A 15,132-nucleotide genomic window follows, 5' to 3' on the forward strand; every position below is an offset into this window, starting at 1 on the left:
ACCTAAAAATAGAAAGGCTGCATTTTGTGTAATATTTTTATAAAGCAGGTGCACTTGTAAGGAAACAATGTGTCACAAATTTGAAAGTAAAATTATTGAGGAGATGCTGCAAGGTCTCTGAATTTTCCAGGACAGAAAATGCCTGTTATCAGGTAGTTCTCTGCAGTTGCTGAATTGTTGCTTTTACTTAATTTAGCAAATATGTATTTCTTGAAATAAACATGATAGTATCTTCATGCAGGACACCTCCATATTGTGTTTTGGCAGGATCTTGAGTGACCTTCACTCTTTTGCCCTGTTATGTACATGTCCAGTTTTGGGGATGAGGATTCTATTTTACATTTCAAATGTAAAGCAGAGCATTAAAACATAGAGCAAGGCCTGGATGTACCAGAGCATCCAGGTATCATATTAATACTTTATCTTACATGCAGAAACTGGTACAAATAATGATGGTGGGTAGAGCTCAAGTAAATATCTGAGACTGAAGGAAAGAAAAGAAACAACAAAAATTGTTGCTTGCCTTCGGATAGGGAAAAATATCAACAATGGTGTTCAGGATGAATTTGAAAGCAGTGATTCCATTGTACAGAATGATTGTTTTCAAGATGTTTTCTTTCACATCATATGGTTACTTTCTGTCCAGGTAACTCATACAGATGATGTGTCTGCTACATCTATAGTAACTATACTCTGCTTTCCTACTGGATATCCTGGTGCTTTTAGTTTCCCAACATGCTATATTTTGGATCTGCTTTGAAATCAAAATTATAAATTTTTCTATTCAAATTGGTTGGTTTTGGTTTGGCTTTGTTTTTTTTTTTTTTTTAATCATTGTAGTACAAACACAGGGTTTTACATTTAAAAAAAACAGTTCTAATCTTATTTCTACTGTTCAGTGCATGACAAAATTGAGGTATTTTATGTTGTTTTGTGTAGTGCACCTTGCAAACTATACCTGCAGTTTTAGTTCATATTAGAGTTTAAATGCATTTCTCTCTTGTGGAGAAAGTAAGAAAAAGAATAGCAGAAAGCTCACCAAATGCACAAATGTAAAAAACCCACCTAAAGTAGGGAGAGATTTAAAGTAATATGCTACACAATTTAAAGTAATATACTATTGAATCATTAATTTCTAATGATGTGGATGTCAACAGAATGATCTTGCAAGTGAATATTGCTAAATTAATGATTTTTATGTTCTAAGGCTGACCATAGATAAAGTATGCATAATTTTTAACTTCTGAATATTTGTAATAAACCTCAAATGTACAGAATATATAAGGCCAAAAATTATAGATGTAATATAAAGTTAAAAGGTGCCATGTAAAAATGAAATCAAAACATCATATCGTGTAGCTTTATAGTTCTAAAGTCAAACTTGCCAGTTTTCACCTCTTTCACTGATCATCTCATTTTCTGTGTGCAGTTCTACCTAGTAGGATTCATTTAAGAGTTGTCCTGATTCTTGAGCAGAAATGTAGTATTTAATTATTCAAAATGTGACCTTCATTGGAGGAGCACAGAGCATGGTATATTTATGGATCTTGGTTTTAAACTGCTAATTCTATTGCAAACAATAAGATATTAACACTGTATTTGCTTGATATGCACCCACATCAACATTAGATATACTTAGCATAATTATTTATCTTGTCTTTTAGCAGAAGTGTAAGCAGGTAAGTCTTTGTGTGTGTTACACTTCCTTTGGTGTGTGAGCTTTCCAAAACAGCATGGCCTTTGCTTTCCACTTAACTGGTGCAACAAATTTTCATCTAGACTCACAAAAGCAGTCAATGATTAGACAAAAATACTTCCAAGAGTAGAATTCAGCCAAAGGGGTGTGTATATATACATATATATGTACACACTGTGAGCCTTCTCAGTTTGCAAAATAAGTGAAAACGTGGCTTTCATGTAGCAGTTAATGACAGTATCCTTTGATGACGACAACAGTTTCACGTGGAGCACTTTGTGGACTCAAGTTTGACTTTGTGAAGCTGCCAAAAGGCAAAGTTTTCTTTGCCTTCAACAAGTCTTATGGGCTAAAAAAGTCAATCCTGCAGTAAACCTTTCTTTCAAAGCCAGTAACTGGTCATTTTTTAAAACTTCTAAGCTGCTATGTTGATTATTAAACATGAAATGTCAGGTAATGTTTTGAGGTGGTTTTTTTTCTATAATGTGAGCAATAGATTCTTCTGAAATCCACTCTGATAGGACCAATGATAGGAGAGATGTTCTCTGGTGACAGTAACCTTTACTTTAGGCCATACTCTCTTCAAAACTCCCTTCATTGTGTGGGAAGGGCACATATTGTCTCAGGAGAAGAGAGTTTCTACCCTTGAGCCCTTAGAGAAACCTCTCTTGCATCAATCTGCACCAGGTCTGCATCAAGTTTAAATAAAGTAAATAAAATGGTTGCTTGGCAAAACCCATTAGGCTGGTTGAAAACTGGTGATGTTACTGTTTAAGAAGATGTCTTGAGTGAAAGCAAACCTGTTCAATGGGTTGCAGCACTTCCCAGGTCTCCATGGTTGATACGTCCAGTATTGGAATTCTGATGTTAGTGATCCATGCAAGCTTAGAGAAGATATGTTGTCCTAGTAGAAGGTGTCAATAAAATCAAAACCAAATAGCAAGCTTGAAAATTGAGCTTAAGAGACCTTTTTGTAGAAACATAACTGCTTTGGATCCTTTAGATAGTTGGGATGATGTTTGTTTCTAGTGATCTGTGCAAAAATGTGAAAAAATGCCACCTCCTGAGCTAGGGAACCAAAGCATCATATTTGACATGTAATTCTGTGGCTGTTTGAAGTTCTTGCTGAATATCTCAGGCCCATCCTCAGGGGCAAAAATCTCATGGCTGCTGACCTGAGTATAGAGCTATGTTGCTTTAATCTGGCTGCTTCTGAGGTGTCCAAAGTTTAATAAGAATGATGTTGTTAGAGATTAATCAAATCTGACAGCTGAAATAAATGTTAATTTCAATCATCTGATGAGTAGTTCTGTTTTTAACAATAAATGCTTAGAGTACCTCATTGCCTGATGTAATTACCCCCCTAATTTTTCAAGTTCTCTGATGAGTCTGATGAGCCGTCAGAAGGTGATTCCATAGATGCATAGAGAGCCTGCAAAATGGTCCTTTGTACTTTGAAATCTAGAAAAAATAGCAATTGTATTTGTTTCATTGCAGCACAAATTTCTTGATCCTTAGGGTTAGTCTTCTACATATATTGGTAACTATCTAAATTAAGTTATACATTAGCGAAGGTCTAAGACTTGAGAATGATAAAAATTAACTTTCCAGCTCTAGGAATAACAGTTTGCTTTTTCTTGCTATCCTTAGCACTTTCTTTATATTATCTGATTTTTTTTCTTGAGAAACATGTAAAATCAAACAATTTAAAGACGGATCCATCATCCAGCTTAATTCAACATAATGCCTAATGCCACTGCTTTCTCCGTGATGTTATGTCTTGAAGCCCCTCTTATTTCCTACTGTATGTACACAAATTTTCTGACAGAAGGACGTAGAAGCTGGTATAGAATTAGGCCTGTTTGTAAAAATAATACCTGACAAATTCCTTTATTGCTGTAACAGATTGCTTACTAATGACAGAGGCAAGAGATTACTTCAAAATGCACTCATTAAGCAAGTGGCAAGCTGTGATTTCTGCCTTTTTTTTTTTTTTAATCTTGTCTCCTCTCCATTGTTGGCAGGACTGTTTTATCTGTTTGATAAACATATCATGTGTATCACAATGTCTTTGAGGAAAAGCACTGATGCTCTTGAGGTCTGTAAAATGAGTAATCTGCAAGCTTGCTAATTCTTTACCTGTGTCCATAAACAACAAAAATGCAAAGAAAACATCTCAAAATTGTGTGTGAATTTGGTTAGCAACAAATAGAAGAAAGGAGGGGAAATACACATCGGAATGGGAGCAGGGACAACAAACCTTAGTGGATTTTTGGTCCTTCTTCCTAGTCCAAACATTTAAGGCCAACTGCTCCCAACAGCTGGCTCAAACCAGAAATTATAGTTGTGCTTTACATGTGTTAAGTTACAGTCTTGGGAGATTCTGTGAGGCTGAGGACTTTGGACTTGGATAGTTTGGAGAAAAGGAGGCTGAGGGGCAATCTCCCTGCTCTCTCAAGCTTCCTTAGGAGGGGAGATGGTGAGAGAGGTGCTGGTCTCTTCTCCCTGGTATCCAGTGACAGGACACATAAGAATGTCTCAAAGGGGCTGTTTGGGCTGGACATGGTGCTGGAGCATGTCCAGAGAAGGGCAATGAAGCTGATGAAATGTCTAGAGTAAGTCATATGAGGAGCAGCTGAGGGAGCTGGGGATGTTTAGCCTGGAGAAAAGGAGATTCAGTGTGGATTTTATCACTTTCTACAACTACCTGGAAGGAGGTTGTATCCAGGTGGGGTTGATCTCTTCTCCCAGGTGAGAAGTGACAGGACAAGAGAAAATGACCTCTGCCCAGGGAGATGTTGGAATCACCATCCCTGGAGATGTTCAAGAAACAACTGGATGGTTTAGTTGACGGGTTGGTGTTCAGTCAAAAGTTGGACTCGATCTTGGAGGTCTTTTCCAACCTTAATGATTCTATGATTAGGAAATATTTCTTTACTGGGAGAGTAGTCAGACAATGGAACAGGCTTCCAGAGAGGTGGTCAGTGCCCCAGTCCTGTCAGTGTTTCAGAGGCATTTGGACAATGCCTTTAATGATATGCCTGAACTTGGTCAGCCCTCATTTGGTCAGATGAGCACTGAAAGGGACCTACAAGTCCTGTAGACCTGCACTTACATACCCTTGCAGTATCAAAATCCACTCTTGAGGAGGAAAAAGAAACAATAGCATTGTTCTTTTGTTGAATTGTGCAAATGATGTTTGTCTCCTAGATTCTACCTGGCTGCACTGGAGCTTCTCAAGAGTAAAGGAGACCACTGAAATAACTTTAAGACTTGAGTTTTTTTTAATCTCCAGCTGGTCTTATTGTTAGGCAGATTGTGATGAAAACAACCCTTGGCCATGAAAATATTTTCTGTCATACACACCAGAGTTAACCTTCCAGCAGGAAAGAGAGAATTTGGCCAATAGGCTGCATTGAAAGATTACATCAATCTGGTCTCAGATAGCACAGTCTCAGGAAAAATGCACACAGCACCAGCTTTAGAGGCAGACATCCTGTTTTTGTTTTTCAGAGTTCTGTGGTTTAATGCTGTGGTGTTTTAAGCTCTTTACGCTGTAAGGAAAAGCAAAAGTTAGAAATCCTATATGTCAGCACGGTTAAGCGACTGCGGTTGAGTGTGCGTTTTGTAGCTCGCTGAGGTCACGTAAAGGTAAATGTCAGCTGGTCTCTCAGCAGCAAGCAGGGTAATGCTGCAGTTCAGCAGTCATCACGTCAGCCCTCTGGGGAGGAAACCTTTAGGAGGTGAGATCCACATACAATGACCATCGGCGGTGGTAATTGCCGTCAGCTGAACAGCTGGAGTAATAACTCTTCAGCTGGAACAGGCTGCCAGGGCAGCGAGAGCTACACCTGTTCCCCATGGGGAAAGTGGGCTCTTAATTGCTTTTCACGGGTTGAGAGTGAGACCAACAGTTGCTCTTCTCTCTGAGGCTCTGTCCACAACAAAGTCACGTTAAGGAGCTGACTGAAACAGTTCTAACAGAAGTTTAGAAAGTATTAATGCATAGGACTGCAACAGAAGTACATAAATCTGTGTAACGTGGCTGTGAAAATGGCTCACTGCTTCAGTTTAAGGCCTTAAAATGGTGTAATAGAAGCATAGAGATCTGAACGTGGAAGCAACCCAATATCTGGGCCCCTCAGTTCATGAAGGACACTGAAGTCCTGGAGCAGGTCCAGAGGTGAGCAACAAGGCTGGTGAAGGGACTCGAGCATAAGTCCTATGAGGAGAGGCTGAGGGAGCTGGGGTTGTTCAGCCTGGAGAAGAGGAGGCTCAGGGGAGACCTCATCACTCTCTTCAACTACCTGAAAGGAGGTTGTAGCCAGGTGGGGGTTGGTCTCTTTTCCCAGGCAACTATCAGCAAGACAAGAGGGCATGGTCTTAAGCTGTGCCAGGGGAGGTTTAGGTTGGATATTAGAAATAATTTCTTTACAGAGAGAGTAATCAGACATTGGAATGGGCTGCCCAGGGAAGTGATGGATTCTCTGTCCCTGGAGGTTTTTAAGATAAGACTGAATGTGGAACTTAGTGCCATGGTCTGGTAACCATGGCAAGTAGTGAGTCGAGGGTTGGACTTGATGATCTCAGAGGTCCCTTCCAACCCAGCTGATTCTATGATTCTATGATCCAGTGTTCCCACCTCCAGTTTTTTTCTTTCAAGCTCATAGTACAAAAGCAGCTCTTAGATTGTATGAGGGAGATCTTATCTGCAAAATGATTAGCAGAACAACCCAGCATTAGTATGTGGTTATTAAACAATCAAATGAACTCTGAGGAAGGGTGAAAAGATAGATCTGAGGTAAGGCAAGGGCTGCAAAACAAACCTCAAAACACTTGCTTCTAACAGGAGAAACTGAGACTCTGAGGGTAAGAACAACTGAATGCCTTGCTCTGTGTCATCAGTGGTGAATCCTGATGCAAAAGGACTATCACAAGTTAATCTTCAATGAGGAGCAGGATCTTCTGTGAGGACTGAGGCCTTATGAAGCAAAGGGGCTGTTTTTGTCTGTTGGTGTTTGTACTCGGTCCAGGCTGCCCAGAAGAACAGAGCACCAAAGCTGCTCCCCACTTCATTGGAACCAGGTTCTTCAGAGATTGAGGGGGTACCTTTAGCACTGCTGTTCATTAGAGTGTAAAATCCCCCCACTGTTAGGAATCCACACAGCTATATTCTAAGGAAGATGGTTCATAAATAGCCTTGGAATCTAGATTTTCTCTTTAAAAAGAAACCTAGGACCAGTGCTGGATGTTTGGGATTTTTTCTAGTGGAAGTACTTTATCACAGGATTGGCAAATACGAAAAATTACTAGTTTCCTTCATTGCCCACTAACACAGAAATTTTATACGAAGTGAATGGAACAAATGGTAAAACTTATGCTAAGTCTTAAAGCTTACATTAGATGTGCTCAAAGAAAATGGTGCTGTATGCCCCTTTTGAAGTTATTGTTCAGCACTTGAAAAAGGCATGTTAAATCCATCTTTCAGCTTTGTTTCAACCTTTTAGTTGTTCCCTCCATGTGTAGATGATAGTGAAGGCTTTATCCAGAACTTAAGAATATTTTCTTTCCTTTTTGTCTGTTTAGAAATCTAACAGTGTGCAACTCCTGTCACAAAGTATATTTTCAATCTTTCTGTGGTTTTGGTTTATCTCTGCAAGCATCATTTATCTTTGTATTTTCGTCATAACTTCCTCCTATAGCTTATTGCTTTTAGTCTTGTTAAAGAAACAGTTCACCTTATGACCAGCAAATCTATTGCATAGAATATTAGATAGTAATTTTGCGTAGGATGATTGAATCTACTATAAACTCATTTATAACACTTTTATTACTAAGATATTGTCCCAATGGTCCCTAATCATCAGCTGGATCTGTTGTGTGACCTGTTGTCCTTTTGCATGTTTTCGTGGGTATTATTTTAAAATACTGTTCTTAATTTTTGAAAGTTTAATCAGGCAGTTGATGTATATGTAAATATTGACAGTATCTCTGAGCTAATATAGGTGTTGCAGAGAATTAATATTGACCATCAAGCAGTGAGTGAAGGGAATGGTGTTAGAAGAGGTGAAATCATCACCCAAGATGAGCAGGTTGCCCAAATGACAGCAGTAAGCTTGGTTAGAGTGCAGAATATTCCTGAAAATGCTACAGTTTGACTACCACCACTGCATTAAAATTTCATCCATATTTTTGAAACAAATAAAATGGAGAGGAAGAGTTGAAATACTAATAAGTGGGCAAACCACAGTAACACAAAGGGAGGGTATATATATATATATATGTATATATATCATGTTTCTAGCTTTCTCGTGGTGTTGCTGGCTCTTGACACTTATTAATCCCTCCTCTCAGGTACCTCTAATATGGATGTTACTCGTGCAACTAGCTCTGTCTGCTGCACTCATAAACGTCATTAATTGCTTCAAAGATAAATTTACATGAGCGTCTGTCATTTCTGAACAGAAAAAAAGGTAAAATAGTGAAAATTGAGCAGGCAGTAGTAATTGCTAATTTGGTTCTATGCTTTTTACCAATATAAGGCCTTGTGTTAAGTTACACTTTTTAGTATTTACCTGGGTTTGTATTGTCACTTCTGATTTTGAATTCTTTAAAAAGGCTGCTTCAGGATTTATTTCAGCACCCAAAGTATTATTATTACCATATAATATGAAAGCAAGAGTGGCATTAGTATAAATTGGTGCCATTATGCAGTAACCTTTTAAAAGAATTTGACACTGATTCTGAGGGGTTTTGGAGGTTTTTTTTGGTTTTTAGTCTGAAGAGCAACTTTACAGTGAATTTTTGCTCTTTTATTTTTAAGTGAGGACGTTTGGCCAGTGGAGGGCACTGCCCTATAACGCAGTGAGAGACAGAAGCTCCTGTTTCAGTTTTCAAAATCCGATTTGTCATTTCAACAAACTTACTTATAAAACTAATTTATAGGCATCTGAATTTCCCCAGTGTTAAACTGGCTTGCCACACTAACGAAAACCCCTACATATACTTAAACATCAGTTTAATGAGAAACTTAACCAACCCCCAAAGGCTCAGCTTGGTATTGTGGTTATGCTTTCTTTTCTGAAAAACAGACCATTGTAACAGACCACTAAAGACTGTCAAAATATAAGTAAGTGCATATATCATTTGTAAGCCTCTAGGCAGCAAAATGTCCAGATCCGATGGAAAAGCCTGAAATAAAAGGTTGCTTTGGAAGCAGAAGCTTCTGCAAAACACTTCATATAATGATTTTTTTCTTAATGAGTTTTCTAATCATTTCACAGAATTTTAAAGTATGGATAGAATTTTGCATGAAGGGGGGGTGAGATGACTGGGATATAAGCCTGCAAATACCTGTCTTGTGTCAGAAATACTTTATGAAGAATGTATCTGTTTCTGGATCAAAGTTAAAGACTCACATTTGTGGCTTTGTTTTACGCAGAAATTGTTATTTATCTCAGTAGCAACTCTGAGAAAGGAAATAAGGCAACTCTTTCACTTGTTATTGAAAAGTGTGCAAAGAGCTAGACTGGATTCCTAGTCTTCAGTATTGGCACCTCTTGTCTGTATGTGTGAGGAGAAAGGTAGCAAAGGGAGGAATCACATTTGTTTGGAGTTCATCATTTGTTGAGGTTTTTCAGTTAAATATTGATTTTTATAATTCACTTGATTATGGTTGTCAAGCTCCGTGACACTTGACAGTATCTATCATATGTGCCACTATATAAATCTGTGATGAAAGTTTAGAAAAACATCCCATTGAAGTATGTTCTTTGCTGAAGATGACAGTACAGCCCTCTATATCAGATCACTTCAGCATGTCATGGTTAGGCAGAATGAAAGTGCTAAGTGTGATACTTATTTTTCAGGGAGGGGAGGATAAAAAAACTTGGTGGAGAAAAAAAATGATGATTGCAATGCAGAGAGAAGTATGACTGTCCTTTACCATGGAATCTGTAGAAATAAGCAAGCATGTGTTTTCTTTTACCCTTGGTCTTGTGGTTTTGCAATAGTTTCAACTTTAACACTTCCTGTGTGAGACTAAATTTGATGTAGCTGGATCATGCCTATACCTGTTCTAGTCATAGGCACGTTGTTGTGCTGATTGTGTCAGTTTATGTAAAGTATATTGAGGGAAAGGAAAAGCACAGGGAGAGGACTTCATAGGTCATTCCTGATGTGCTTGAGCTCCATCCATAAACCACAGTGTGTATTTTGTATAGGCAGCATTCAACACAAAAAATACTTTAGAAATTGCATATACCAGTTGTCTTTCCTTTTTCTGTCTGCAGTTGCTTCCATGGGGCTGCTTCTGTGACGAAAAGTAAGGCAGCCCATCAATCCAATCAAACCAAAGGCCCATCCCTGTATAAGCAGGGACTCTATAAGCAATTAGGGTGGAAAAAAGAATGAAGAAAAGCTTGAAGGCCAGAATCCTGCCTTCCAGTTCAATGACTTTTAATCCCTGTAGCCTACTTTCTTAAGAAGTGATGTGACTGTCTAACATGTTGCTCCTGCAGACATTATTTCTGGGGCAGTATCAAGCAGGAAAAAAAATAGAGAAACTGAAAGTGAAAGTTAAGAGAGCTCTGTGTGGTTAATCAACAGGTCATGATGACTGGATTAGAGGAAGAAAACAGATGAAAAAGAAAACTTTATTACAGTTGTTGAGAACAATTGTGTGGTTAGGGAGTGCTGTTTATAGGTGATTTCTTTGATATTTCATCATAACAATATTAAAATATGTTTTGAATTTTTCAAAATAACCTGTAAAATAATATGTCAATTATAAATTAAAATGACATTATTTTGGTTATGGTGATTCAGAGTGAAGTTGAAAGAAACAAACAAAAAATTTGGAGTTGCTAATTTATTTCTACCCAGGAAGCAGGTAGACTGTCCACTTACCCTAAGATAAAAGAACAATTACTCTTTTCCTGTCTTTTTAAGTGTTAATTTGATGTTTATCAAGGGCTGCTTCAGTCTTGCTTTATTTACTATTCTCTATATAGTCTTATTCTGTAATTACTGGTAAATTGCTTTTCCTTATTGAAATATAAATAATTGCTCATTTAATTGAGGTGGCTTTTCATAGACTTTTGTATACTACAACACAGTAAACAATGAAGCAAGACATAGGCTTGTTTTCAATGCATTAAATGACGTTAGAGTTCAGATGACATGGCTGAGTTATTGGAGCTGCTTCTGTTACATGGGATGGAGTTAAGGCTATAGTTCATTTATGACAGCTCCAAAAACACCTCTCATTAATGTTTGACTTATGTGTCTTATTGATTTTCTTTTTAAAAATACACTTCAAACAAAAATCTTACAAGAAAAAAATAGGTTCTTTGGTAAAAAATTGCCATTGGCATCTTCATTTCATTAATGTTTAACAGCAACATCAATTTTCTTTTTTCAGCGAACACTGACACCGCTGGTCATTCAGCTGCAGTAAAAGTACAATGTGAATTTATCTTCTTCATATTACATTTTTTCCTCTAAAATCAAATTCAGATATTTTGCAATGAGCAGGCATCTTTATCTAATACAACTGTTTTAATGTTTACAAGATGTTCACAACGACAAAAGTTAGTATTACTTTGAGAGATCATTTTGTCTCTGCTTATGGCTATTTTCTTGGGTAACTCTACCCAAACTGAAGAGATGTATTCTAGACCTGATATTTCAGTCTTTTATGAATGTGTATATATATATATATATTCTGACATATATAATATATAATTATGTAGATTTAAATCAGTAACCAAATACTTGTTGAGAAATCAACACACAATTTGGGTTAAATACTAATTACTTCAATTTCTGTGCCTGTTGCAACCCATATTCTGCATTGCAACTAATACATGTCTGTGTCTGACCCTCCAAAGAGTGCTGATATGTGAAAGCTGGTAGATAAAATCGTTGCTTTGGTCATTTGACTTCTGTATTAATCTCTGTGCTTGAAAGCTTTATTTTAATAAGTTACTTTCAGGAAATTTAAGTGATGGCAATTCTTTAAAATGTGATGGTTCCTTATGGATTTCTCAGCTCCAACACTTTCACAGCTGCACATGTAAAATCTTTTTATAGGCAGAACTTGATGAACTCCAAATGGGACATTGAAAGTTACTTTTCAGGTTGGATACACTGAATAGATGCCAGACAAATACCAGTGCCAGTTGCTTGTCTGCTTTTTCTTTTAGTGCACTGTAATTTGGAGAAGCAATTATACTCTCTCTTTTACTTCAGATTAAACCCCCCTATCTCGAGGGCTGCTTTTCCCCATCACCCAACAATGCTTCTAGATGTTATCACTATGTTCTCAAAAAACTTTGCCCTAATTGCTTAGCTGTTTGTTTGTATTGCTAAGACAATTTATCTCTGGTCTCTGGGTCAAAATGAATTTATCAGACCATTACAGTACAGAAAGCTTAGTATGTGGGCACTGAAGCTTACAGTCATTGCACGCTATATTGAGTTCTGTTCCTCTCAGTGCACATGGCTGTTTTGCTTCTAGCATGCTGTAATGGCATTTTTCATAAGCTACTGATACTTATCTGCTCTGGTTTACGTTAGTTAGGCTGCCTACACTCGAGGACTGGCAAGAATAGATAATCTCGATGGTCTTTTTTATTTAGTCAGCTGTCTGCAGTATGTGTGGTGCTCATTAGTATGAAAATGTTTGAAAACAGAGCTCCAAGATCTAATAAATCTGTTCTTATACTGATTTCTCTTACTTCAGCAGTTGCTACTGGAGGATCCCCTCCAGTGGGTTCTGTGACTTGTCCCTGTAGTAATCTAAATGCAATAATACAATGTAAACTAAAGGTTTACACACATTCCTGTGCTAACTTGGCTATTTTGTTATTAAAGGAAAAATATTATTTCTAAACTGAAATGTGTGGAACTTGCAGCACTTACTAAGCATTTCAAATAAACAAAACATGTACTCTTCCTGTATTTAGTTCTTTTGTTATTCTTTATACTCTTTGACTGCTGTAAATTTTATATTTCATCTCAGATTTTTGTTGTTGTGGAAGTTCAGATTCTTTTTCATCGTGACAAAGAACTAAGTTTTTCTTTTTTTTTTAATGTAGAGAAAAATTCAATTTTATTTGTATGCATAATATTTTATGTCTAAGTGAAAGGCTTCTATTAATCTCATGTTATCGACCTGACAAGCTCTGATTTAAATTTTAATTTAGAAAATGAGCCTCTTAGTGTTTAAAAAACATTGGGAAAGGAGAACTTGCTAGCCAAGGAGCTGGTACGGTACCTTGAGGGTTTTGACTGCAAGCCCTTTGCCCCTTCTTGCAGGGAAATCCAAAGTCCACTCTAAATAAAATAAGGCACAATTTATTAAGCTAATTATTCCTGCTATTACTTTACAGCACTGCTGCTGTTGGTGACGGAGAATTGCTTTGTGACACAGACTTTGTCTCAGCTGGAATGGGCTGAGCCTGTGCCATCTTGTCCTGTCTGTCCTTTTTCCCCCTGCAACACTGAAGGCACGAGAATAATGAGTTCCTTAGGATGAGGGATTGATTAGGTGCAGTGTTAGGTGGTGAGTGCAGGTTCTGTCATTTGTGGTAGAGAGAGGACAGGAGATGGGGAGCTCACACTTGCACAGATAGGAGAATAGGTGCAAGAAAAAGAGCAGCAGTCTGGATGAAGATTAAAGGAACCCTCACACTTACCCAGACCTCCCTTACACATCTTCCTGATGACTCAGAGCTTCCTCTGGCTTCTCTTATTATTCATAACCATCTCAACATTTCATTAATCCCTGCAGTTTCTCCTCTTCTTTGTGGGGTGGGGTCAGTGTGTGTGTGCACCTCTGATGAAAGCCCTGGACAACAAAATGTGGTTTTGCTTGCTCTACTGAGAAGCCTTGATTGAGCTCTGACTTTTATTTCAGTGATCAATCATTTGACTTTTGTCTCTCTAGCTGGTCAAGAATCTGAGTTTGTGTCCTCAGCTGGCCTTACATTTTTCCCAGGAAGAATGACTTGCATCTGGAAAACTTGGAGAGAAATCTTTATCTTTCATTATCAGCACATCTTTTGAGCAACCTCACAGCAGCTCTCTGCTCTTTGGGTGTAATGGATAAGCCAGGATGCAGAGGATATCCCCACTCCCTTCAAATTTACTCATTGGCTGCAATGAGCTGTCAGCCCTGTATGTATTAAACATAGATTTAGAGATGTAATCATGCAGGTAGCTATTGGATTTCTGCAAAACAGAGTGTGTGTGACTGTCTTAGAGGTCTCTTCTGAGATATTACGTTACACCTTTTTAGATGTCTTTTGTTGTTTGTTTGCCCAGTTGTGAAAGCTCTTAACCAACTTGTGTGTTTGAACCCCTGCAAATGTACTCGGAGTCTGAATTTAATTTTATCACTCATGCATAGTATTAAACCCTGAAAATTAAGTCAGAATTATCCTCCTGCTTACTTTACAGCAAGTCTGTGTGTGTGATGAGTAAACACACTGTGGGTGGCCTAGAGTAAAATAAAATTTAAGTGTTTGTTCGCAAGGGTAGCTTTCTTCACCTTCAATAGGTAAACACCTAGCCATGGTTTAGTAGATTTTACTAGTTGATTTATTTGATGTGAAAAACAAATATCCCACAGATAATTGTAAACGTTTTTTAAAAAAAATATTTTGGTATTTTTATAGGCATATTGTAAAGTTTTCTTCTCTGGTGCTCAAAACATGATCCTTGTTTTTAGTATTTGCATTAAAGACTTTGCCACAGCTGATATCTTAGACCTCTGTAACTAAATTGGAAATAACAAAACCAAAATATATGTCCTTACCTTATCCATTTGGTCTTTATCTCAGACAAGTATTACATAATTAAATTATAGCGACTGAGGAAAAAAAAAAAACCCAACTCAGAAAGTCATCCTCTTTCTGTAGTTGTATCATTTTGAGCACTAGTAATGAGCATTTCCAAAACCTCTGGTTTCAGCATTGTGATACTTTAATGCAGGAGCTGATGAAGAGCTGGAGTTGCAACCAAGGTTCTTTAATCTTATCTTTGCCTTCTCCTTGTTCAGAAAGTGTTTATCTCTTTCACAAATAGAAGAGGCATGAGCTCATTATAGAACTTGCTATTCAAGACATCACCATTCCCCTCACTGCTCCTTGTTTACATGGATTTTATTCTTCTGGCACTGCCTGAGCAAGGTTAATATAAGTATGAAAGTTTGACAACAGTTGTACTTCTCCCTCAGTAAGAAGTTTCAGCCTGTTGATTGGTTTCAGTATTCTTGTTTGGTATCGAAATAGAATTTGGGTGGATGGCTTCATCTATAAGAAATCTTCTTCACAGTTGTGGCCATGGCTTCCTTATCAACCTGTTTTAAAATGCCTTAGTTTACTGGTGGGTTGGAAAGCGAAGGAAGCAATTTAAGTTCAAGGTCTTTTGGT

General features: G+C 37.6%; 1 protein-coding gene across 1 annotated transcript in view; it reads left to right on the forward strand.

The window, feature by feature from the left end:
- Positions 1-15,132, forward strand: part of LOC116787404 (potassium voltage-gated channel subfamily KQT member 1-like) — a 468,277-nt gene that overhangs the window by 87,887 nt on the left and 365,258 nt on the right. The window lies entirely within an intron of this gene.

Source organism: Chiroxiphia lanceolata, chromosome 5 (assembly GCF_009829145.1).
Source record: "Chiroxiphia lanceolata isolate bChiLan1 chromosome 5, bChiLan1.pri, whole genome shotgun sequence".
Lineage (NCBI taxonomy): Eukaryota > Metazoa > Chordata > Aves > Passeriformes > Pipridae > Chiroxiphia > Chiroxiphia lanceolata.